The following is a 25,096-nucleotide window of genomic DNA, read 5'->3' as shown; positions in this document are numbered from 1 at the left end:
CATTTCCAGCTGTGGAACTGGCCAGGAAGACCCTCTAAGATCTTCCTATGGGAGACCATCAAGGTATCTTGTCCAGGACACAGAAGCACTGAGTGTGGGGGAGAAATGTGGGCACATTGCTTGCCATGAGAGAAACCAGGAGAGTCCTTTAGGTGTTTTGCATGCACCACAGCCTCACTTGACTGTGCATGTGCCGCTCCATTTCGATACCATCATCCCCGCCATATTGTTGTGGGCATCCTTGCAGTACCGGGATGTTCCACAGAGCCACTCATGCAAGGCTCCAGCCTTCAGGACAGGGGCTGGCAAAAGCGGCAGCTGCCAAGGGCCCAAAGGCTCAGAGCAGCCCGGACTGCTGCATCAGGTGCCACCATCTTCACAGGCTCACTGGCCTCATGGCCATGGCTGAAGCTGAAAAGCCCATTTAAAATACCTTTTCCAACAGATGTTTTGAATAGCCATGAGCTGAATCAATCAGACTCCATCTGGGAGTGGAACACAGCCAATGGGGCACAGGGAAGTCTTCACAATCCTTCCTGTGCATGCACTGACCGAGTCTCCCCTCTGCAAACCTTGATCACGTCAGATGGCCACTGCAAAGCATCGTTTAAAATTGCAGGCATGCAGGGAAGGAGAAGGAGGAGGAGGAACTCCCACCAGCAAGGTTAAAAACAAAAAGCAAAGGGGGCCTTGGTGGCAGCAAGAGATGGGGAAGTAAGTTCTGCATATCCATTAATGAGCACCTCATGTTCATCCTGGAATAGACATGTTAATGAAGAGCGGCTTCTGCATAAGGGTGGGTCTTCAGGTGGGCTGGATTTGGTCCTTGGGCTTGAGACTGAACACCACTGCCATGGAGGGAGCCTGATGGATCTCCACAGTGTGGCTATTAGGGAGCCCTGCTCCTGCAGGTGCCAAGAAGACTCTTGCGCTCACTCACCCGGTGCCCGAGAGATGGCAGGGACAGCAATGCCTCCAAAGCAGATCTTACTTCTCTGGACAGATCCTTACTGCCACCACAGGGGTCGTGTGGCTCAGTAGGTTGAGATCACTAATGACGCTAGGTTATAGCTCTGTGATCTGAAGCACTGGGGGAGAAATCATGCTGAGTCCAGACAGAAGTACTGAAATCTACCATAGGGGGACTGTTGCCAGTATTTTGGAGGGTGGGGTGAGAAGGGTTCAGAGAGAACCTTTGCTGTGTAGCACTGCCTTCTGAGTCAAACAGTTCAATTGCAAACCAACAAGCACAATTATTACTATGATTATTATTCTGCTGTATGGTGACTTGGCAATACACACACTCCTTGTTAATAATAGCCTTCAAGTCTTTCAAAGAAACCTTGATATTCCTAAGATATGGCCAGGACTAACAATAATTAAAGTGTATGCAGTATGGTACTCTTTTCTCCACATTCTAACAATGTGAAACCAAAGGTCCCCTTCTTTTTTCTCTTTTGGTTTCTGATTAGTTTACAGCCCTGTAATTCCAGCTGTTTTATTCTGAAACTCTAAAACCCTATCACTAGGGAGTTCTGTGTAATTGCCCATAATATGCGCCACATTATCCATTTCAGGAACTCTGCTGAAAGACAGCAGCAATAAGGGGTTTTCTAAAGGCAGTCTGGTTTACACTAATGGCCCTAACAGGAAGGAAATGCAATTTGAAAGAAGCTGATGCCCATCTTCTATTGTTGAATATAATATTTGATTTAATTATTAACTGTCAGTGATGGAGAGGCAGATCCAGCTTAGTCTGACATTGGTTTGGGGGCTCTGATGCTGAATACCCTCCAAGACCAACCCTCAAGCTCATTGCATGCTGGTTAGAATGTTGCTACTGAATCATGATTCTGAAAACATTTCGTCACTGGAAAGGTATGGCAGAGTCCTGGTGGAGAGAGTACTGGGCTTGGATGAGGAAGGCATTAATTTGTTTCAAGCCATCGGAGTCATGAAGCTCTTTGAATGACCTTATGCTAGCCTTCCTCAACTTGGTACTCTCAGGTTGGGCAACAGTTCCTTTTATCTCCAGCTAACATGATGCAATGTTGACTGAGGCTGTGAAAGATGTAGCCCCAGACCTCTGGAGACCACCAAGTTGGGGGAACCTGCCTTGTGATGTGTTCTGTCTCTCACAGACACTGTGAAAAGAGAATGGAGAAAACTCCTAATATGGTGCCTGAGCTCTCCATTCACAGAAGTTGGGCTACACCCAAAATGCACATACAATCGTGGAAAAGCTTTCAACGCTGAAGCCATTGAGGCTGTATACCAATGTTTGCCAACCTGATGCCTTCCCAGTGCAGTTCCCATCAGCCCTGTCCAGTATACCCAATGCTCAGGAATATTGCAGGATGTAGTGCAAAATACCAGGCTGGGATGAGGACAGCAGGCTGGGAAAGCTGGTACCTGAAGTACAAAAGAGAGTGTGTCTTTGTGTGCTTTAAATTGAGATCATTTGTGTGCCCAGCTTTGCAGCGGGGGTTGCAATGACACAGCCTGTTAGAAATATTTGTAGGAAGCATGTCATTAATGTGAACATTACTCATGCAGAATCCACAGTCTCTGAAGAGAAAGTTGAGGACAGAAATAAAGCCATTCAAATAATGATAGGAATGGGATATGACATGAGATACGATACTTGGGAAGTAACTGACACCCTTTTCTCCTTCTAATTGGTCCCTGTGATCTTATCAAAAGGACCATCTCACCCAGAAAACAGGAGAATGGGATTTGTACATTCCAGACCAAGAACTGCAGTTGACTATTGTGAGGCCTCGACCTGGCCCACTTCCCCACTCTGGGTCTGCACAAAGAGAATGGAAGGGCAAGCTGAACTGTGCATCTCCCATGGAAAACTCTCACAGACTCATTAGCCTCCTTCAGAAGTTGGCATTTGATTGCAGTGGAATGAAGAAGTAGAGCCTGGAGCTTCATTCCCTGGAGCATAAGGGTATCAATGGCTGTGAGTCACAATGAATGTGCATTATTTCCAGCATGCCACTGAATTTCAGTCTCTGGGAATGCAAGAGAGAACATCCTGTAGTGCTCCCATCTTGCTTGTGAGCTTCCCACAGAACACTTGTGGTCTGCTGTGTGAACTGCCGAGAGAGTTTTCACTAATGAGCAAATAGTAATAGCAATTCAGTGATGGACTAGATGAGCTTTTTGTTCTGATCCAGCAAGGCTCTTTCTACATTCCTTTAAATATCTTCTTAGCGCTAAAACCTTTTCCCAAAATGGTTTCCTAATCCAGTGACTACTCTGTCCTTTGTGGTAATGTAAGATATCTGTTGAATAAGAGCACACTGTTGCATGGAGACTTGATGGGACAGAGTGCTCTTCAAAGTTCTCCTGTCACTATCTAGATGCTGTCCGGTACTCTAGACTCATTTGCTGCTTCTGTTGAGTGCCTGCTTGTATAGCTATGGGGAATTCAGAAAACGTATTACCATTGAAAACTGGATGACATAAGCCTTCACTGTGACCCAGCACGGCTCTTCGTTCATTCTTAAAGGTTGATGGATGAACAAAAGAAAAAGCTCGTGATAGAAGCAGATGGAGGTGGACTTCTGTACTCTAGAGTTCTTTTAGGTTTCTTAGACAACATTGTACTTCTCCTGATTTGCTTCTGGGTTTCTTTTTTCCTTTCCCTCCCCAAAGCAGTTCCCCAAGTTTTTCCACGAGGGGGGAAATGGAGTATTATTTCTGAAAGTGCTGTTTCTGGTGGTGTGTTTGTGCTATTCCACCACAGCATGGCTCCACCTAGAAAAGCAAGAGTCCCACTATCTGCTCTGTAAAGGATCTGAAAGTGGAGATAGCCATTAATGGCCACATGTAGAAAACCTCTTTCCCTCCCAGTGGAGGATCATGGCTTCCTTTGTCCTTGGAGCCATCATCTGAGCCAGGGAGCCTGGATGCCTACCAAGTCAGCCATTTGGAGACCTACAGAATTCTCATTTGTTGCTAACAACAAGACCACTGGTGCAGGTCACCAGACAGAGCTTTTGTAAGAGCTTCTCTTTCTTCTTGCCTGCTAAGACTGGATCAACAATGAGCAGGTGAACAGTGCCACTGCACAACACAGGTGAAAATGAGTCTAGCAGGACCCTGGGAATGAACGAATTTGCCTATTTTGGTTGGCAGATTCATTCATTTCTGATTTGCCTGCTCATTTTGGACAACTTCACATGTTTTCATGCACATTTCACCTACTTGTATTTTGTGCATGATGCTGCTGGCATGTGTACACTTTTTGCACAGGCGTTTCCCCATTCATAACTCACATTTTACATACATTTCCCAAACAGATGGCATTCTGCGTGATCTTCCCATCAATGTACACATTTTGGCATGCACCTTTTCAGTTGCAAACTGCACTGCAAAATTTTCCAAAGTGAAGATTTGGGAGCACAAATAGGATTCCACTTTGTAGGTTTGGGTGGCACAAATTGACCAAGTTCATTCGAAAATTCAGGCTGGACAAATTTCCCCTCCATCCTTGCCAAAAGCAGGGCTGAGCTAAAACGACCATCCCCTATTTTACAGGTGCCATTTTATGTTAGAGCTCATTTTTATCTGCAGGGAAGAGCTTCTTCCTTTACATGGGCAACGTTCAAAAATATCATCTCCAAGCCGCAGTCTCAGTGCAGAGCTCTACCATCTTATTCCCACTTCACTGTATTCTATCAATAGATCCAGCATATTTTCATTCCAGTTCTCTAACTGGTGCTTTTTCAGAGATAGTAAACTGCTGATTATGTTCCAAAGCTCCACACTGCTAGCCATGTCTAAAACACACAATGTGAAGAAATACTTTCATGAAGAGCAGCTAACTAGTGCTTTTATTTTCTCCCAAGCACCTCCCCCCCTCCCCGACAACAACATATTTCCCCCCGCAAATTAAGTAATGAAACCAAGTGCTGCTGCTCTTCCGAAGGTTGCAGAGTAAAAATCTCAACACTCTTGAATCACTCAGATGGAAAACAGGAGAGCAACACCACCAGTAAACAGAATAATTGAGCTGTGTAATTTTAGTTGTGTATTTTGTATCTGTCTGCTAAGATTATTATCTCTGACACTAGCCTGCTGGACAGACACAGGACTAGAGCTGAAATTAGACAATAGTCATGATATTGGGAATGCATCCAAAATGTTCCGTATTGTTAGGAAAAGTGGCTTCCATGCCATTATTTGATCCATAATTTCTCATCCTTCACTACACATATGCTTTTCTTCTTGTGCACACGGCATTGGCTCAGTGGAATATATTTCTCTTTCTGATTTCAAAAAGGATTGTTTATTTATTTATTTATGTCATGAGTAAAACAGAAAGCTACAAAAGCTTCCTGGAAATAGACCACCACCATTTAAATGCCTAATTGGCTCAAGACAGAACAAGAGGAAAATAGGAGCGCCATTAACCGTTAGCTTCCACTCTTGGGATAAGTCAGAAATTTCTTGTATAATCATTTCCCTTCAACTCTCTCCCTCCCCACAAACACACACAGCAAATGGCAGGCTGTGTTTATTACAGCATGATCCATCTCAGGATTGATATTAAATCGGAAGATTTTCTCAGCAGCATTTTCTGTTCTATATGGAACTTAGGTATCTTTATCTTGAAATATAATATATATGAAACACACACACACACACTGAATTGACAACCCTGTCACTCATTTCCCTCCACACAAATATGTGAGTACAATTCAAACATGAAAATTTACATCCTGCAAAATGTGAGCAGCAAACAGAGATGCCTATTTTGTCATTTCATTGTGCCCAATTCTGCAGTTTTGTGAGCTGATTAGTCCTTCCCTCTCTCCCTCCCTCCAGGTTCCAGAGACTGAAGACAATCCTTTGGAGGCTCTGCTCATGTAAAAAAAGGAATCCAACCTGGTATTTTCCCACAATCCTCCCTTTCAGTAAGGCTGTTGGCTCCACCCTCAGGGGGGTTCCTTGCCACTGAAACACTAGACAGCAAAAAGGACAGAGTCCCTCCAGGTCAGCAGCTTATGTCTCCTAAGAACTCCTTACTGGGTCAAGGACTAGGTCCCACATCTGCTTCCCTTCCCCTCTTGAATAACCCTCCCCCGTCTCCTAAAACTCTGGCCCACACATAACCCTGTAGGTATTATGGGACAAACATTGGCAGCAGGAAGCCAGTTGTACTTGGGTGGAAATGTCCTGCAATTTATCTTTAAAGGAGAGTGAACTTCGGGAAACTGTGGAGGACAAGAAACCTAAAATCACAAAGACCCGGACATGACTCTGAGACCCTGCCAGGGGTGCAGACCTTCTTTCAGCCTGAAGGCCAAATTTCATTATGGAGAAGTTCTTGGGGCAACATTCCAGTGCTAAGCAAGATTGAAAGGAATGGATTGCAAAGGAAGCAGGGTTGAAAGGAAGGCTCATGGAAAGACAGGGCCCCAAATACTAGCATATTGTGTTCATAATCTTTCAGCCAGTAACTTAGCCTAAGGGAAATGCCATACAAAAGCCAGGAAACCATGTGACAACTGACAGTCAGAAGGAAGTTGGTGGAACCAAGGAAAGGAGTCATGGCCACCTGTGGAAATCCAACATTTTACATCCCTCTTCTAGCCTGCCTCCAATATGGTAGAGGACAGTGCCCTATTGCCAATGAGGAAGTAAGCTTGTACTTCCAGTCCTGCTGGCTTTTCTACATGGAATGGGAGGGGATAACATCTTGGTCTTTGCCTTGGGAAGCAAAATGGCTCCCTAACCCTTCCACACATTTTCCTCTTGCCAACACACTCAGGCATTGGCAGACCTCTCGTGAGCAGCAAGCTCTATAAACAAGAACCTCCAGGTCAGAACTATTGTTTCTTCTTTCTAGTTCTTTCCTGGCTTGTGACTTTCAAGCTGTTTTCTTCAATTTATTATTTATCATTGAAGAAGAGGAAGAGGAGCAAGAAGACGGTGAGGGTTCATTCTGCAAGATTTCAGAAAGAACATGGTTCTCAGTGACTCTCTCACAAATGACCTATCGCTGGATTCATTCACACCAGGCAGAAGCAGGCAATTATCTGACCATTCCATGAGAAGGTACTTCATCCAGACCCCTGCCCAGGTAACCAGAACACAAAAAACCATGCAGCAAATGTCCGGATCAAGATTTGAGTATAACTATTATTTCTAGGCTGCTCAAGTTTTTCTACATCTTCAGGTGTCAATAGACTTATTTTGTATAAGCATAGGAAGACTTCATGGTCCTTCTCTTGCCTGCTCCTTTGCTCGTCCCCAACCAGTGGAGATGAACTCTGGGGTACAGCATCTTGAATGCACATGATGAAAGACAATCTGGGTGAATGTGCAGCTGTGCAACATGGTCTTTGTTTATGCCTTTGCACAAAGAGAGGCAACAAGAAACTTCAGTGTGTCTCCATGTCAAACCTTGCTGAAGTGGAGAAAGCTGATATAAGCAACTACTTTATATTCTCCTCTGATTACTTTTCCCGGGTGACTACTCTCACATATTCAAGAGTTTTGTCTTCATCAGCATCTTCTCAGTTTTGCAGAAGGAAACAGGTATCTGTTTCTTGTGTATTGGAAGGATCATTGCTGCCCCTCTCTTCTATCACCTGACATAGAGACAAAAAAATCTTTCCTCTACCTGGGGTGTTCAGAATGAATGAATTTGTTCTGAAATTGCCTATTTCAAGGAAAATAGAGTGTTTCTTCTTTCAGAGTGCTTCCAAACAGACAGCTCCTAGCACTACTAAATCTAAAGGAATTCTGCCTCTCCCTTCTTAATGGATCTTCTGTGGTAAGGAAAGAAAAGGGAAGATGTGGAAAAGTACACACAGTTTACAAATGGAAGATGATGATATCTGGATCCTCTGTGAGATTCCGTCCATGAAGCAGGGCGATAAAAGCCTTATCTAGAAGCAAACTTATCTAGATCCTTCTATAGCCAAAGCATCACCATCCACATGCCAGAGGGATACATCATCAGGCTCAAAAATACCCCAAGGTCTCAACAAGTGTGTGGGTGTGTTTTAAGTGTTAAAGGGGGGAATCCTAATGAAGAGACCTCAAAACGACCAAATCAGGACTGAGCATGCTCAGTGGCCATGGAATGCTGCCTGATTTGGGGATGAAGACGCTCTGGAACACTCCATGCTGGTGTCCAGCAACAGCAGGGGGTTGGACCTGATGGCCTTCATGGCCCCTTCCAACTCTACTGTTCTAGGATTCTGTGCTGCAAAATGTTGGGAGCGGGCCATTCATTGTCTTATAATACATTCTCTACTGTTCAAAATGAACTGTACTACCTTGTGCATAGATATGAATTACATGGTGCCTTAGCATTTGAGTTCATTCAGTCATCACCCTTTTTTTGGTAGGGTATTTAACACTGCATCATTTAATTAGATGAGCTGCTGAAGGAACAACCTGTTAACCTAAATGTACCTATAATGGTGTTTTTTGGGGGGAGGGAGTAATATTCAATTATTGTCCACTCTAATGTTACCCTCCAGTTAGTGTCAAAGGAGGTAGCAATTCTTTTAAATGGTGGCGGCCATTTTCAATTTCCCCAAATTCCATGAACATCTCAGAAGCAAGCTTTCTGACTCTTCTGATTTTCTCTCCACCCCCTTGTTGCCAAAGGCAAAGCAAAGCAAAGCAAATAGCCTCGCCTTCAAAATGTAAATGAAACTGTCAGGGTAAGAACTAGAGGAAGCCAGATTGGTTGAGATCTGATCGGCTTGTGTGTCAGAATTAATGTAAGCTTACAATTGCCAGTTTCAGAGAAAGCAGGGGGACTTGAGTCTAACTGCTAATTTTCAACCTTGAATGTCATGCCTACAGTTATGACAGCTAAGCTCACAGCCTCTTCATGAGAAATGAATAGTAGAGATGGGATTTTCAGAAGGGTCTCAGAGGTTGAAATGCCAACTCAAGAGAGTGGAACCAAGATGGGCTAAAACCCCCATCTGTTAGATAATCAAAAGATGTGTTACTTGGCCTCACCTTTGCTTTTAGCAGATGCTAGGCTAGGGGCTTTGCTGAGAACATTACTTTTATTGCCCATTTTTCATTGTCTGACCTTACTGTTGTCATTTACTGCCTGTATCCTTATATGTTTGGGATTTCCGTCCATCTGAGCTGTGACAAACACTCCACACCTGGACCTTGCTTCACTTGAACCTGGACCTCTGTCCAAACTTAAGATCCATGAAATATATTGCTATAACCTTCATAGAGCCTGAATTCTGGTGTGCTATGGATCATCTTTGGTCATCCAGAGAACCCAATGGCTTGGACTGGCCATGGATTTTTCTACTCCTTCACATGCAGTATGGAGATACCAATGGAGAATCAATGGTTTAAAGTTGTGTGTGTGAGGTTTTCTTGGTCTTTCTCTTGAACTCTTAACACTTGCATTCTGTAGACCTTGACACATTTGGCATGAAGATACCAACAAAGAATGTAAGGCTGGAAAACATCTCTGCAGATGTGGCTATATCTAGGTCCTTCTCCAGGACCATTGCCTTTGATATCCTGGGCTGGTTTTCATCAGGTATCATTGGATCCCCTTGCCTTGCATTCAAAACCACCAAGACTGCAGCAGTGCAACCAGTGTATTGATCTTCCACATGGTTCTCATAGGCATGTTACCTATGATCTTGAAGGCAGGATCATCCAGGGCCAGCATCAAGACCATCTGCCTGCCTGCTTCCATCAAAGAATCCCGATTGTTGCAGACCAATGCAGGGGCTAGCTGTGCTCTCCCTGCATGTTCACCACCTCTTCCTCGGTTGCCATCTCATTTGTGGGAGGTACACTGGTGCTGCCAAGGAAGCCGTGGAGGGGCGGGGAGAGACAGCTCGATAGGAGCCAGCTGGAGCTATGCCACCAGGTCCTCCCTCTGGGCAGGGCCCCAAAGACCGGGCCTTTTTTCTGCTGCGTTGTGTGGTATAGGGGGAATACTGAGGCAGGATTGTGTTGATTGTGTTTCCTTAGCCAATCTGTGCTGGCATGTATGGGGCTTTGAGTGTGGGGGTGGGGGGGCAGATGTATTTCATTATATAACTTTATGAATATTATTGTATTAAATAACTTTGTTTGATTTTGTATTGCTCTGCTGCTAATATTGCATCTGAACTTGTATTTGCTATGAGCATAGTATTGCATTTACACTGATTTTGTAGTTTTGCTATTGTGAATGGATTTGGATTTCTGTAGCAATATGCTATCCATCGCCGGCTTGCTGGGCCTGTGGCAACTTCTGCAGACCCCCTTCTGCAGGTTGCTTCAGGGTGACCCTGGGTGGCCTTCATGGCTGCTGCAGTGGTCCTGGGATATGAGGCCACGCCGTACTTCGCCCAGCCCTAGCAATCCCATAACAATGGTTGACGCTGCCGGAAGTGCAAGAGCCAGGACTTCGCATCTCCCTCAACACCTGAAGGGGTAAAGGAGGAGGAGGAGGAGAACAATGAAGTTGAAGGAGCAGGAGCTATTGTGAATCTTTGATTATATTATTGCATTTTGTTTCTTGTCTTGCTGTAAGCTGCCCAGAGAGCTCTATGGGCTATGGGGCGGCATGCACATGCAACCAATCAATAAACGCAAACGTAGCCACGGTTGGACACTTGCTGGTGGCTTAAGCCCAGCAGGGGTGCACCGACAGGAGGCCATCCCCTGCTGGCTCCCCTGCCTCTCCCTCTGACCTAGACAATACTACTGACTCCTTGCTCACTGGCTTTCTGTCAAGGAAGCATCTGAAAGCTATGAAGGGAAAGGGGACAAGGAGCAGAAACAGCTGGAAATAGGAAATGGCAGTAGGAAATGGACTCACTGAAGGAGGGGAGCCATTGCGATATGTTGCCCAAGAGGCTTCGTAAGTCTGGAGTTGGCACTCTGTATAGGCCCCATGACTAATAGCCTCTGATATTTCTGGTAATCTCTAAATTAGGTAACTGCAATGCTGTCTACATGGGACTGCCCTTGAAAGGTGGTTTGGAAGCTGCAGCTCATGCAAAATGTGGAGGTTGGCTTAAGAACCACATTTGCCCCACCGGCACTGGCTGTCCATATGCTTCCAGGCCCAATCCAAGGTGTTAGCTTTAACCTATAAAGATTTAAATGGCTTGGGAGCACAGTCTCTCTCCCAACCAATAATCTACTGGGACACTACACTCAACCTCAGGGGCCTTCTTCCAAGCGTCCACTGTGAGGGGAGCTCAGCGAGTGACAACAAGGGGAAGGGCCTTCTTTGCAGTAGCCCCTCATCTTTCAAATGACCTCTGCACTGCTGCCCACCTGGTGCCAGATGTGTCATCTTTTTGCACCAAAAATGGCCCTTTTTGCTGAGGCCTTTAAAGACCTTCTTGAATACCCAGGGGCTTGAGGCGGTTAACCATCCCAGGTGTTTTATGGAGCAATTCTTTGTTATTGTTTGCTTAGCTGTTTCTAACTTTTGGGTGATCTTTTTTCTGTTTGCATGATAGTTTTATTGCATTTTATTGTTCCTTTTATGGATGGCTCTAAACTTCCCAGAGAGCTTTTGCTGTGGAGCTGCAGGATGGAATGAAGGGCATCCTGACCCTTGAGGAAGATGCCTCACCCCTTCCGAAGATGTTCCAGCTGATGCCAGTGACTTCCAGAGTTGAACTGTTGGCTTCTGTCCTAAACTGTCACTAACAGGAATGAAACAATGGCTCACTGTTGCAAGTGTCTCTGCACCAGTCAGATGACGCTTCGGCAAGGGACGGCATAGAAATGTTCTAATAATAATAATAATAATGAGCCTGCTCCGCACCAGCCGCGTGGAACTCCAGCAGTGAAGCCTTTTCCCCTGTCCACTGAAAGAACAGAGAACACCAAGCACCTGAGGGCTCTCTCTCTTCCTCTGCCTTCTCTTTCTCTGAACACCATCCAGGTGCAGGATGTGTGGCAAAGAGACCTCACTTAGCCTGCCGAGGGTTGTCCTCTGATGTCAGTACAAGAGGGAATGAATTTTCCCCAATGCTGACTGTCAGGAAGGCAGCTGTGGATTTCCTTAAAGTAATAGAAGTCTGAAAATAGAAAGGGTATTGATCGAGGCTTTCTTGCCTATATCTGAAAAGTATAAAAAAAGCCCAGCAGGTAGAATGCAAGAGTAGCTTGCAAAGAATGGGGCTGAAGAGTCCTCCAAACTAGATTTCAGGTTGAGTAAGTGATAATGACAGCCACCATTTTTCTCATTGCAATTTATATTTGGGGGAGCAATTACCACAAATTACAAAGCAGCAAAGAAAGAAGTTTCCATGATCACTCTTGGGGACTATTGGAACCCCAGGAAGTCTTCCCTAGGGGGTTTCCACCTCAATATACTTCTCTCAAAACACCCCTAGGCAGAAGGTGAACAGCGTCTCTGAAAGAAGAGTATGCCAGGACCCTTCGTCCTCACATGTATGTTTTCCACACACTGAACATTGTTGATTTTGCCTGGGGGGCAGCTGGCAGGCAAGTGCTTTCCTAGTGTGCATTTTGAAATTGCATCAGAAAGAACAGGATTGGGTTCATTGGCTCCTCTGTATTGCACAGGGTATGAGAAGCTCCTGGTTTGCAATAGTTCCTGATCCGCAAATTATGGCTGGAAGGGTGTGGCTACCGGTGTGGCGTTTGCCCTTCCCTTGCATGACAGGGTAGCCCCTGGGTTTTCTCCCTGGGTGGTACCAAGCAGCCTCTGGCAGGGAGAACACCACTGACTACAAAAGTGAGACACATGCGAGGACTGCAGAGGTTAGAGGTCCATCAGGTCCGTGATGAATAATTTTTAGAACCCTAAATGCATGTAGATGCATGTCAATAACGGTGGTACACGGGTTAAGTGTGCAGGACTGGGACTCAGGCGATCTGCGTTCTAGTCACCACCCAGCCATGGAGCTCCCTGGATGATTTGGGCCCAGTCACAGACTCTCAGCTTCATGGGGCTGTTGTGAGGATAAGACTGAGAGGAGGAGGAGAAGTATTATGTAAGTTGCCTCGAGTTTCTTGAAAGCAAAAAAAAGGCAGGATATAAATATGATCAATCAATCAATAAACTCTACGTTGGGGCTAGGAAAGCTGCAGTCCAACGATAGCTGGAGGGACACAAGTTGCCCACCGCTGTCCCGTGGCCTGTTGCAACTCTGACACATTCCTCCAGCAAAGACTATGGGGAGTCCAGCTCATCATTCCATTAGCAGTGATGGCACTGCGCTAGGTTCTGAACAAAGCACAGACGGAGCATCCAACTAAAAGTACATTTGTGCAAGCATGGTTGCGCAAGCGGTTTGTGAAATTATAATGTGCAACCCTTTGGTGATACAAAATAAATTTGCACATATATGATTCCACAACTGCTTGCACAAGTGTAATGCATGGCCCCTTATGCAGTTGAAAGATCTGGTTAAACTTCACTACCAGGATTTGCACTTGTGAATGATGCTGTGGGATACTATCGGGTCACCTCAACTGTTCCATTGGAACACATGCCAATTGTTCCTACAGGATAAGGTGGCAATAATTTTTGTTATGTAATAAGAAAACACTACTAGTCAAAGAGAGAAGCCTGGGTAAGGTTGATGTCTATTGTGGTAGATTTTGAGAGGGCAAGATTGGGTGTGGGTTCACTTTAAAGTGCATCCGTCTGTGCAAGTCAAGGTATGGTCACTCATGTAAGACCTGCATCATACAGATTATGTACATTGAATTACCTCTTTCTTGTTAAGAAGAGAAAAAATACACAAACAGCTTCTAAATGGGACACCTAGACAATTGGAGGAGGAGGAGGAGAGACGAGCAATTTTGCTGTCAATCCTGCTTCATTCCTTATCTGTTCTGTCTTAAATCAAGGCTTGCATCACAACACACAGAGTGGAATCCTACCTTCACGGAATATATTTGGCAGAGTCATCCCTTCAAATACATATTTTCCAGCATTTTCCTGTTGCTACATTGCAGCATCAGTCAAGGCATGTCTAGTTCTATGTTTTGTTTTGTTTTATTTATTTATTTAAACCATTTTTATGCCGCCCCATTTGCAAAAAGCCTCGGGGCAGCTTACAACAATAATAAATAAACATAAATAAACAATTTGTACAATTAGAGTTAAAAAACCAGAAGCATCTCGGCATATACCTAAAAATCCCATATATACAATTCCTAAGTTAACAATTAAAATAACTTTTAAATAAAAAGGTCTTGGCCTGGCGCCGAAAAACAAATAACAGCGGACCTCTCTGGGGAGCGCATTCCACAGGTGGGGCGCAGTGAAGGCCCTCCTCTGGGTACTCACCCTCCTAACATCTTTCACGGAGGGTTCCCGGAAAAGGGCCTCTGCTGCCGATCTCAAGGGACGGGAGGGCATATATGGACGCAAGCGTTCCTTTAGATAAATGTTGCAGCTTCAAAGATGGATGCAACGTCTTCTCTCACCCTCCTCCCCAAGGTATCCAGTGGGATCCTGTGCTGTACCTATAAGAACTGGTCTGGTGGATCTTGACATTGCTATGTCACTGGAGTCAAGGGTTGCAGCCCAGGCTGCTGTTCAGGGTCATGAAGTTGATGCACATTATGTAAGTTCCTGGGAGGGATCCAGGGATTTGCAGTCCTCTGGAAAGTTGCAATGTCCGCTGTTGTGCTAACTGCCTCCTCCAGGTATGTTTTGTAGACTCTTGTGGGTTAAGGCACGGGAAGGTGGGGAACATTCTCAGGCGAAAGACTGAACCCTCTCAGGGCAACTGAAGGAATCTTTCAGCATCTGTAATCACAACGGTGGAGCTTTATTAATGCATACTCACTGGAAATGTGGGAAGGACACAAAGCATGCATAAGCAATACTCTAACATGCTTATTGTTCCCAAAAGTAAATAGAGAGCTGGACCAATAGGAATAAAGTGGCATCACTTGGCCAATAGAAATAAAGCGAGTGAAGTGGTGCATGTTCCTAGGGTCACTAGGGTAGTGGAGAACATCCATGGCCACTCTATCCACAGGAATCTATGGTATTTCCATAGCAATAATGGTAAACCAGAGATCCTGGGTTCAGACAACCAGAGAAGCTGTAATGAGGCATGAAATCCTTAGAACAGACACTGAATTTCTGGAAACGAAAGGTACTCAACAGAAATGCCTGATTCTGGATGACATGACAGACCATCAAGGGTAAGAAATCACTGTGACTTCTTGCGACGTGCAAACCCATCCAATGTCTGGAAATGTAATATTTAGACTCGACTGCTGTACCTACTGCCACTCTTAGAGGGCCTTTAGGTATACTCAGTGGCTCCTCTCCACAATGCGTCTGCTTCACACTGCCATCGTCACCAGCTGCCCCTGGTCCTCCTCCTTCCCATCACGGCTTGCTTGACAGACAGGGAGCCAGTGAGCAAGTCTGCAGTGCCCTTTCCTGCACCACCGCCATGGTTGCCTGGGTCAGGGTCAGAGTCAGAGGGAGGCGAGGAAGCAGGTAGCGAAGCTGAAGAGGAGACGCCATCTAGGGAACTCTTGTCCTTTCAACTCACTGCAGTGTGGGTCCCCCACAGGCCCCCACCTGTGCCTTCCCCTGATGCTTTCCCCATGTGATTTGTACAGAGAAGGAGGCAAAGGGATCAAGAAATGCACATGTGAGGGGAGAAGGCTGGGCCGGGGACCTCACATCTCACACCAAATGAAGCAGAGGATAATAGAAGCCAAACGTAAGAGAAGCTGAATCAGGGGAGGGCAAAGGAGCCAAGATATCCCTGGTGTCTGGCATCAGCAAGTTCAAGAATCATGAAAGGAAATTAAAGATGGAGAAGGGAAAAAGGGAGTAGAGCATAAATATTACCTCTCCCATACGAAAAAAGGCAGTGGGGTGCTCTGGGCCATCTGTTATTTGTCAAATTGCCCCCTAGCCTCCACTTTTCCTACAGCTGTCCGTTCCCGCTGATCAATCCATCAGCAAGTGATTGGGCCTTATTATCTCCTATCACAGATTGTTTGGTTTTCCTAGGGAGACTTTTTACTGTAGCTCAGACCTTATTCCACAAGACTAAGGCTCTCTCCCCTGATTCTCTGCCACTCTCCTGAGCTGAAACCTGGAACAGCCGGCCTTGGACGTGCATTGTCTTCTCCCCTCCTCCATTCGATTCAGCCATAGCGTCTCTTTGTTTCAATGGCATCAACGTCCATTTCGCTTCCTTCAACAGTTACGTATTTGATTCTGCGTTTGTCTGCTGCTGCTGCTGCTGCTTGCTGGGCCAGTTGCAATTTCAACGAAGTTGAAGATTCAATTGGCACAAAAAGCTGGACCGGATGTGAGCATAAGCTGCCTACAAGGCCCCAATATGTGCTGAGGCCAGAACAAAGCTCTGAACCAGCAGATCGTCCATTCTGTTGGGCACGATTGGGTGTTCCATGTCCTGGTCTATGAATGATGCCTTAGATAACAAGTCACATCTTCCTGTTCTTTCCAGGAAAAGGCTGTGATGAGGAAACGAAGATTTGGATTCTGCTTGAACCCTCTGAGATGTGGCACAAACAGAATGCAATGGCAAAAAATGAAGGGGAAAGCATTTTGGCTGAGCAGAGGACACATTTCCAAGAAGAAGAAGAAGAAGAGGAAGAAGAGGAAGAGGAAGAGGAAGAGGAAGAGGAAGAAGAAGAAGAAGAAGAAGAAGAAGAAGAAGAAGAAGAAGAAGAAGAAGACCCTTTTCCAGGTATTTCAGAAAGTTCCTCCAATACAAAAGGAAGTCATGGGGCATAGATAAAAAATGATGGTGTTTGATTTTCTCACCCTGACAGTTGTGCAAAAAGGAGGGGGGAACAGGTAAAAGCGGGCCGTGGGCATCTTTTGAAAGGGTGAGACCACACCACTTGGCTATGCCGTTAGAACAGAAGAGGGCAAACCATAATCTAAATGCTGCTTGCCGTCTAACTCTCTGGAGCCTGGCCTATCTCCTCCCACCCAACAACGGAGCAGTGTTGAAACGACTTCTGCCATGGTTGCAGGTTTCTGTTGCGCCAGTGCTCAGTTTACTGGTAGGAAAGAGGTGATCGGTGGGAAGATGTATCCCTGCCCAAGAGGTGGCTGCCCTACTTCCACTTGGGCAAGGAATACAGAGAGCTCTGAAGCAGAGATCTCTCTGGATCAAGCTTTTTGAAAGGTGTTGAACATGGAAACCACACAAACTGTGGGTGAAGGAGTGGAGTGAACCTTATTTTAATTGCTTTTGTCTGCTTTGCCTGATCACATTTTATCTGTTTTTAGAGCTTTTGCTTAAATGTTAATTTAGTTCATTTGTCTGTTATTAACCACCTTACACAATGCATTAATTTTGTTCATTTGTCTGTTATGAACCATTGTATGCAATGCAAATGCATTGGAAGGGCAGGATGGAGCCCGTGTGTCGTACCGGACTAAGACTCAGGAGAAACAGGTTCTAGTCCCTACTCAGACACGAAGCTTACGGGGTGACTTTGGGCCCCTCTTGGACTCTCAGCTTTTTCTACCTCACAGGTTGGTCCTGAGGATAAAGTGAAGAGGAGGAGGATTATGTATGCCATGCTGGGTTCCTTGCAAGGAAAAAGTAAGATATAAATTTAATAAGTAACAATACCCATCTCAGACTGTAGAGTCAAGCCCATTGACCTGAGGTCTGTGGATTTTGCGAGGCCGATGCAGGCAAAAAGCAACAATGGAAGGGATGAAAAATGGACTTATCCTCTCCCCGTCCCAAGAAAAAAAAAGGTCATTTAGCAGTGCTGCAGTCCAGGTACTGTGAGTTCTTAGTGCTTATTGTACAAGTGACCTTTATAAACTTATTGTTTATGCTTTCTTGGTATGTGGCAGAGTAGGAGAAAAAATATTCCAATTTATTTCAAAGGTTACTTATCAAAAACTGAATATTCAATACAACTGCATTATCATATTGCATAGATTTTACATAAGAGATTAGACGCTCTGCACTAGATGCCCTTGTGCCACTTTGACTCTCTACTCCAGGCCAAACGGAAACGAATGATTTGTATTTAAGAGTTTTTGCCAGGCGCTGTGCTTCCCTCTCCCCAACATCGCTATTGATTATGAAGTAACCGCTGTGGATTTGTTGCGATTGTTTTTGAGACGGCCATCAAGCAGGCAGGCGAGGCTTGCTCATGAGGGCTATGCTGCAGTATCCTCTTCAGTCTCATTTTGCTGGCACGAAAGACCCCACACCTAAAGCCTTTCTGCTTCCTGTCAACAGAAAAACACAGAGAGTCTGGGACTTCTGCAGTGCGCTGCAAGGGGCTTCTCTTGAAGACTGGTTCGGAAGCTGCCGTGAACATAAAGCAAGCCTACCAGATCAGCACCTGGGACCGTGTGCTGGAAATATCCCCCCTTCACTGGCTGCCACTTCACTTAAGAAGCCCAACTCAAGATGCTCAGTGGGCCCCAAACAGCCACAAGCACTCGTGGCAACTTACCACATAATCCCTGGCACATGATCACAAGCTGAACCTGTTCTGTTGTTTTCCTCTCCTGCTCTCTTTGTCTCCATGGCTGGTGTGGGGGCACCCGGGCGGTGGGCCTTGAGACAGGAAGGTGGGGAGGCACCCTGTGCCCACGGGAGCTCATATTGTTTTCTCCACTCTAAGTAAATACTGAATGCGACTCAATGTTGTTGGACTTAGATGCAATTTCTATTCTCCGATTTGGTTTGATTTATAGTTATATTCCTGTGACATCTGGTTTTATGATCTCAGGGTTTTCATGATATTTTTAATTTATACGATCCTGTTAGGGGGAGGAAGTGACTCATCAACACATAAATATTTCTGAACTCCATGACCGAGTTAGCATTTTCTTTCGTTCATCTATTGCTGCATTCAAAGCCGACGATTGTTCTCCTCTTGCAAGGCACCCGAGGAAGCGTGCAAGGCCCTCCTCCTGCTTTACTCTCACAGCATCCCTGTGAGGAAGGTTAGGTTGAAAGTCCATGATTGGCCCAAAGTCACCCAGTGAGCACCACGATCGAGTGGGGTTCGCTCTCCCAAGTCCTAGTCCAATACTGTAACCACTACACCACATGATCCTTCTTCCCACTGACTCCAACAAATGGTGATTCATCTGAAGATGCAATTCACTGAATGGGCAGCAGTCCCTTGAAACCCTGGAGCACAGAAGGTGGTGCGTTTAGCCTGTTGCTAAGCAGCTTGCGATAATGCTTCTCTTGTCATGCCTGGAAGTCAAATGAAGGAATTCCTCTTGCAATGTTTCCCTTTGAGTGGTGCATCTCTGTAACAGAGAGAGAGAGAGAGAGACCCCAAAGCAGTGCCACAGAATTGCCAGCCTGCAGCTCTCAAGAAAATTCATTCCCTTCCTTAGCCATGCACTGGCCTGAAACATGCAAAGAGGATGAAAAGGAGGGCTTGTAGAATCCAAAAGTAAATGTGTGTTAGTTGAAACCACCTGTGCAAGATGAGACCCCTGAGATTCATCTGTCCCATCTCCTGAGTGTTGGAATGGTTTCCAGGGAATCACACTAACTGAAGGCTCCACTGAAGGGTTACTCTTCTCTTGGAATGTTACCAAGGTAATTGCTGGGGTCACCCAGGGAGTAAAGCAATACCTCTCCCTTGGATACACACTGAGAACTCTGCCTACTAATGAGACAGCGCCAAGGAAGGCATGTGGGCTTGGTTTTGCCCCCTGAACCAAAGGGGTTTGCTATATCTTGCACAGAAGACGTCCCATTTCTGTGTCGATGTGTCGAGTAGGGTTCTTGCAACGGAGAAAAGGCTGCTTTGCTGAGCCTTCAAAAACTCTTGCTGAGCACCTTGGAAAGTTGGGGGACCTCCACAACATTTTAGAAGAAGGTGCAGCAGCCTACAGCATACAGGGGAGAATCGACAAAAGTCTTACTACCGCGGAAGTGCTTTTCATTAATTCAGGCCACTCTTGGCTTCGGCCCCACACACTCTCAGCCACTGCACAGTTGAGCAGCTCCATTTGTCGATCCGCAGAAGCAGCACCGCTGAGGATGTTTTGCAGGAGGCTGTAGCAACTAATTAAGTGGCAACCAAAAACATTCATTGACCTCTCCCTCTCTCTCTCTCTTTTCCAATTAAAAGTATAATTGAGTTAGAGTTGGAAACCATTTTCAGTTTGGCCCACGTATGCATCTATTCGGCATATGGATACCACGTTCGTCAGCAAGAGAAGCCCCCAAAGTGGCTTAAATTTCAATAAGATCATGACAGTCCCTGCCTTCGCCTTTGCAATATGAAAAGAAGATGTGGTACAAAAGGAAAAAGAGATGGGGACAGAAAAGGAAAACAAGGACATCTGTAATGGCGTGGGGTTCTGATTTTGAGGCGCTCTGATGGAGCAGTGCTGTTGCCCCTCACATGTCAGCCACCTGGAATGAAAGCAACAACAAGAAGGAGAAGGCCAAAGTTGTCGATCTCTCTGCTGAGTCGGTCCTGCTTCCTGTTTCTTCCTCTTCCTCTTCTACCACCCTGCTTTTCTGCTTTCCTGATAATAGTGTACTGGTCTCCTTTCACAATATTTTGAATTTTTACAGGGGAATTTGAGATTGCTGGAGTGCAGTCAGAGCTATGTGCTATTCGGCCCAATAGTGGAGCTATACCAGCCTTCCCTAACCTGCTGTGCACCTGATGCGAATTGACTGAGCCTCTGTGGGACCTGCAGCCCAGCCCATCGGGAGGACGGAAGACTGGAAATGGCTGGTTTCCTGGCAGCAGAGCAGAGTGGCAAGCAAGTTGCCCCAGCATGTGCGGTGCCTTCGAAAGCAGGTGTGGCCTTGAGGATGTATGGATTTAATGAAAATAAAATGCACTAATGTGCATGTGTGCTAGTGCACAGTTGCTCAAAATTGCATGTGAAAATGAAAAATAAAATTGCACAAAAAACCCCTTTCCCAAATGAAAACCAGTCTGCAAGTCCAAGGCTCAAAAAAGCCAGTCCACCACAAAATCTGCAGTTGGACTGACGAAAAGCCGAACTCACTCGAATCCATTGCGGATTTCTTCAACAACTCAGTTCCTTCCGAGATTGTCCTGCCAAATCTTGCTCAGGAAAATGAGAGAGGAGAGGAGAGGAGAGGAGAAGCATTCGGCTTCATTGTGCTTACTTCTGCGCCTGCCAGTCTTTAGCTGACAACAGCATCTCTCTCTTCTTGTTGCTCTCCGATAGTAGGGAGCCTTCCTTTTGTTTGCTGGCCTCGTGGTAGGCAGTGATCTTGCCACAAGCAGAGTGATTCATTTTGCTTTAAGAGATGCTCGACAGCTCACTTTCAGGTGCATTTGGCACAAGTCCTCTATAACAGCCATAACGTTGCACTTATCAGCGTGCCTTCGTGTATGATCCGCTTCTCAAATACACCATTACATCTGTGTGTGTTTATGTATGTGCATGTGTGTGAGAGAGAAGCATCTATATTACACACACACACACACACACACACACACACACACACACATCAAATGGAACTGATCGTCCTGATCCTTTAATCTGAAAAGAAGTTGTTTCATTAGAGTCTGCATGGGACCTTTAAAAAAACAACAGATACTCTATCTGGTGCAAAGAAAACACATCTGGGAGGAAGGTCGGAGCTTCCTTGCAGGCCTTTGCAAAAAGAGACGTGTTGTTGTTTTTAAATCCTAGTATAACCTAGAATTTCCCATCTGGATTGCTATTGTAAATAATTTTAGACAGAAATTATTGACAACACATGCTATTTGGAAGACTGTATTGTCTGCACAAGGCCACCAAGTGAAAGTTGATATTTGCTTCTTGAGCGCATTGCTCCCCTCGCTGATACTGACAGTATACATGGAACTTGTTGTAGAGTGAGTGACACAAGAGATAGAATTGGGGCGGTGGGGGGGGGGGGCACAAGAAAACTTTCCCATCCAAGCCTCATGGAAATCAACGGGATCTTGCTCAAATCCCATTCATTTCTCTAGAACTGTTGCCAGATTTCCCTCCGGTTCCTAGATCTCCATACTAAAATGAATGAAAGCACAATCCTTTATGCCAGCTCCACTGAGAAAAATGTCAGTTGTAAACTGGTAATATGATCTACTGTTTGGTTAATTTTTAATTGTTATTTTTTTAAGAAGAGGGTAGATATAAATATGTCTCTCCCTCCACCTCACCCCAATCACTGGTAGCATAACTTCACCCAATTAAAGTGATTTTCAGCTTATCAGATATAGCCAATTAGGAATGTTAAACTTATTTTAAAAGAAAGACACTGACAGTGTCTAATTATACACATATATGTTCGGGAGACAAATTAATGTGAGAGCGCCTAGCTTGCCGTCCTTATGCAACGCTGCCATCTAGTGGGCCTTTTTGGAATGGTTTGCTCCATGGGAAGGCAAAGCAGGCTGTTGGAATTAAATCAGGTATTATAAATATGGGGGGGGGGCGGACGGGGGAGAGCCCATTCCATAAAACAAAGTGATTTAAAATAATCATTTCTAAAGCTGTGCATCATTACACCTTTTAACAGGCCTTTGAAATCTGTTCCTTCTGAAACCAATGAGATGTTTTAGCAAAGACTGGGCTTGGGGAGGCAGTGAGCCAGGCATCGTGCCAAGCAGTTTGTAAGCCCTTGATTCCAAATAAATGAAGGCTGAACTTCAATCATTTTTCCCCCTGTGCTGTGATTTTTCTCGTGGAAATGGCATTATTTGGAGAGTGACAATGGCATCCATTTTCTGCACTCCTGCTGTTCATTTGGGCTGTTGGCTGAGCTGCTTTTTCTAAAAGTAGGATGATTGGGAGAGCTTGGCAAGGGTCCCTGGGTTACTGGGGAATGTCATCCAGGGTTTTTTGTGCCTTGCAAACACATCCTACAGCATGTTTCCTCTCCCTCCCTCCCTCCCAGCTTCTCTCACTCATCTGTGTAGCAAAATGGTTCTATGCCACATAAATCGTGACTCATTTGAGAAGTGCTCGGGGCTCTCATGAGGAAGAGATGGCCCTGGCCTCCATCCCCCACCCCCACCCCAAAGGCCTTGCATACTCAGAACAAGGCAGGGTGACCACCTCTGAATGTCCAAAAGAGAAGAATCCTGGGAAAGCGGACAAAAGAGGACCTGGACCTGCATGGGCGACTTCATATGCATGGGTGCAAATTTAGACAGTCTTGTTACAGTGCAAATGGAACTCTGGTGCATCTCACCATGCTGTGGAAAGCAGACTGGACAATCCAGCCAGCCATCCTGGTGCTCGATGTGGTTGGGCCATAGCAATTCGGGTTCTTTGATCTTTCAGCAGGAACTGGACAGCATAGCCTTTCAGTGACACCACCAAATGTCATTACCACCAGCAGCCCTCAAACAGAGGACTGTTCTTTATACAAGAGCACTCCTGGCTCCTCTAGACTGGGGTTCCACCAGTACCACCAGAATCTAACCATGTGAAACAGCTTTATAACCCTGTCCAGCCCATTGCTCTATCTAGGCACTCTGAATGGCAATCTCAGAAAGCAGGCGGCTTGTTGCCTTGCTGTTGATAAATAGAGAGCTCAGGCACCGGCTTTGGAGGGTCTTTGGGCAAGACTCCTGAATGGGCTTTCCCCCACCGCACAACACAGACCCATGGTTGGCCCGCCTTCTCTGTGCCCTTGTCCCCTGTTGCCACTGCTCCTCCTCCTCCTCCTTCACATCACTGCTACCACTTGCTTGCTCGACAGAGAAGTGCACAAGCGGACAATGGCATCTTCCGCCCCTCCTTCTCGGTTCCACCTTTGGCTGGGCCTGAACAAGCGGCAGCTGCGCAAGCAAGTTGCAGTGGTGGCCAAAGTGGGCTATCCCGGTCAGCAGCGATGTAAGGGCGTTGTTAGTTCCCTTTAGTCTGCATGCTGCCTTTTGCTGCACCACCCGCCCATGGCCACAGTAGGTTTTTGCACAGACACCTCTGTATGTTGTTAGACATAATAGCACTTCCGAAAATTCACAAATCCCCCATTTATGCAGATCCCTCCCAAAATGAGAGGGATCATCTTGCTCTAGTCCATGGAAAGAAAGGCATGTTTTTGGCTCCTGCTGTTGTTTTAAATAGCATTCTATAACTAAACTTGCATAAAATTACAGGAAGGAAAAGGCCTGCAAGTCCAAGGAATCTGTGCAACTCAAGAAAATCTAGTCCACTGCAGAAACTGCAGGTCAGATTCATGGAATCTAAACGTATTTGACTCCATTGTGGATTGTCAGTGGGTCCCTGCTGGGCTTTGGTCCTTGGCTTGTACCTGGTCATGCCAACCCTTCTTGGCAGCCCTGCAATGAAGCTGCAGCTGTATGCATTCCATAAGAAAAAATAGTACTCAGCTCCCAGGCCGTTGCACTTTCCCTAACCAAATTTTCTAGAACTGCTTCTTCCAGTCTGGTACCCTCTGGTTATTAGACTGCAACTCCCATCAGTCCCAGATTTCCCCTCCACGTGTGTTCAATGGCCATGCTGGCTGACAGATGGGCATTGAAGGCCAGCACATCTGGAGGCACCAAGTTCAGGGAAGCAGTTCTGGAACTTGACTTTTCAAGTCTGTGAATGCAGCTGTGTGCAAGGATCTCTAAATCCAGAAGACGTATGGGTACTACTGTTCAGCAATTATTCCACACTGTACCTTGTGGAGTGGCAAATTAAGGATGTTATTACTCCTTCATCTCACAGAGGGAAATATATATATATATTGATATACTGTTGGAGAACTTGTACTGGAGATTTGTCATGACAAGTGCCAGAGTGACAACTCCCTCTCCTCATTAGATTGTTACTTGGTCCGTGTGACATCTACATTTGTCCCCACTCCTCCACTGCACTGGCACTATTCCCAGCACCACAGATGGAGAAAGATGGGATAAAAAGATGAGAAATATGAGAAAAACTATGGTAAATACAGACAGGCATGTAATGCACCATCTTGTTTGGCCTTCAGGGTTCTATCCAATGTTAGTCCGACTTAGAGTGGACCCACTGAAATTGAAGGGCCTTCTGTTAAACTAAGATTGTACCCAGCTCTCAGTCTCTTTTCCATTCCCAGTGAAGGTCAGGTCCATCTATAAAAAGAAAGATATTCAAAGAACCAAGTACCGAGCAACA

This window comes from Varanus komodoensis, unplaced genomic scaffold (genome assembly GCF_004798865.1).
Source record: "Varanus komodoensis strain SLA01 unplaced genomic scaffold, ASM479886v1 scaffold24, whole genome shotgun sequence".
Classification (NCBI taxonomy): Eukaryota; Metazoa; Chordata; class Lepidosauria; order Squamata; family Varanidae; genus Varanus; species Varanus komodoensis.
Note: the sequence above shows the minus strand (reverse complement) of the source record.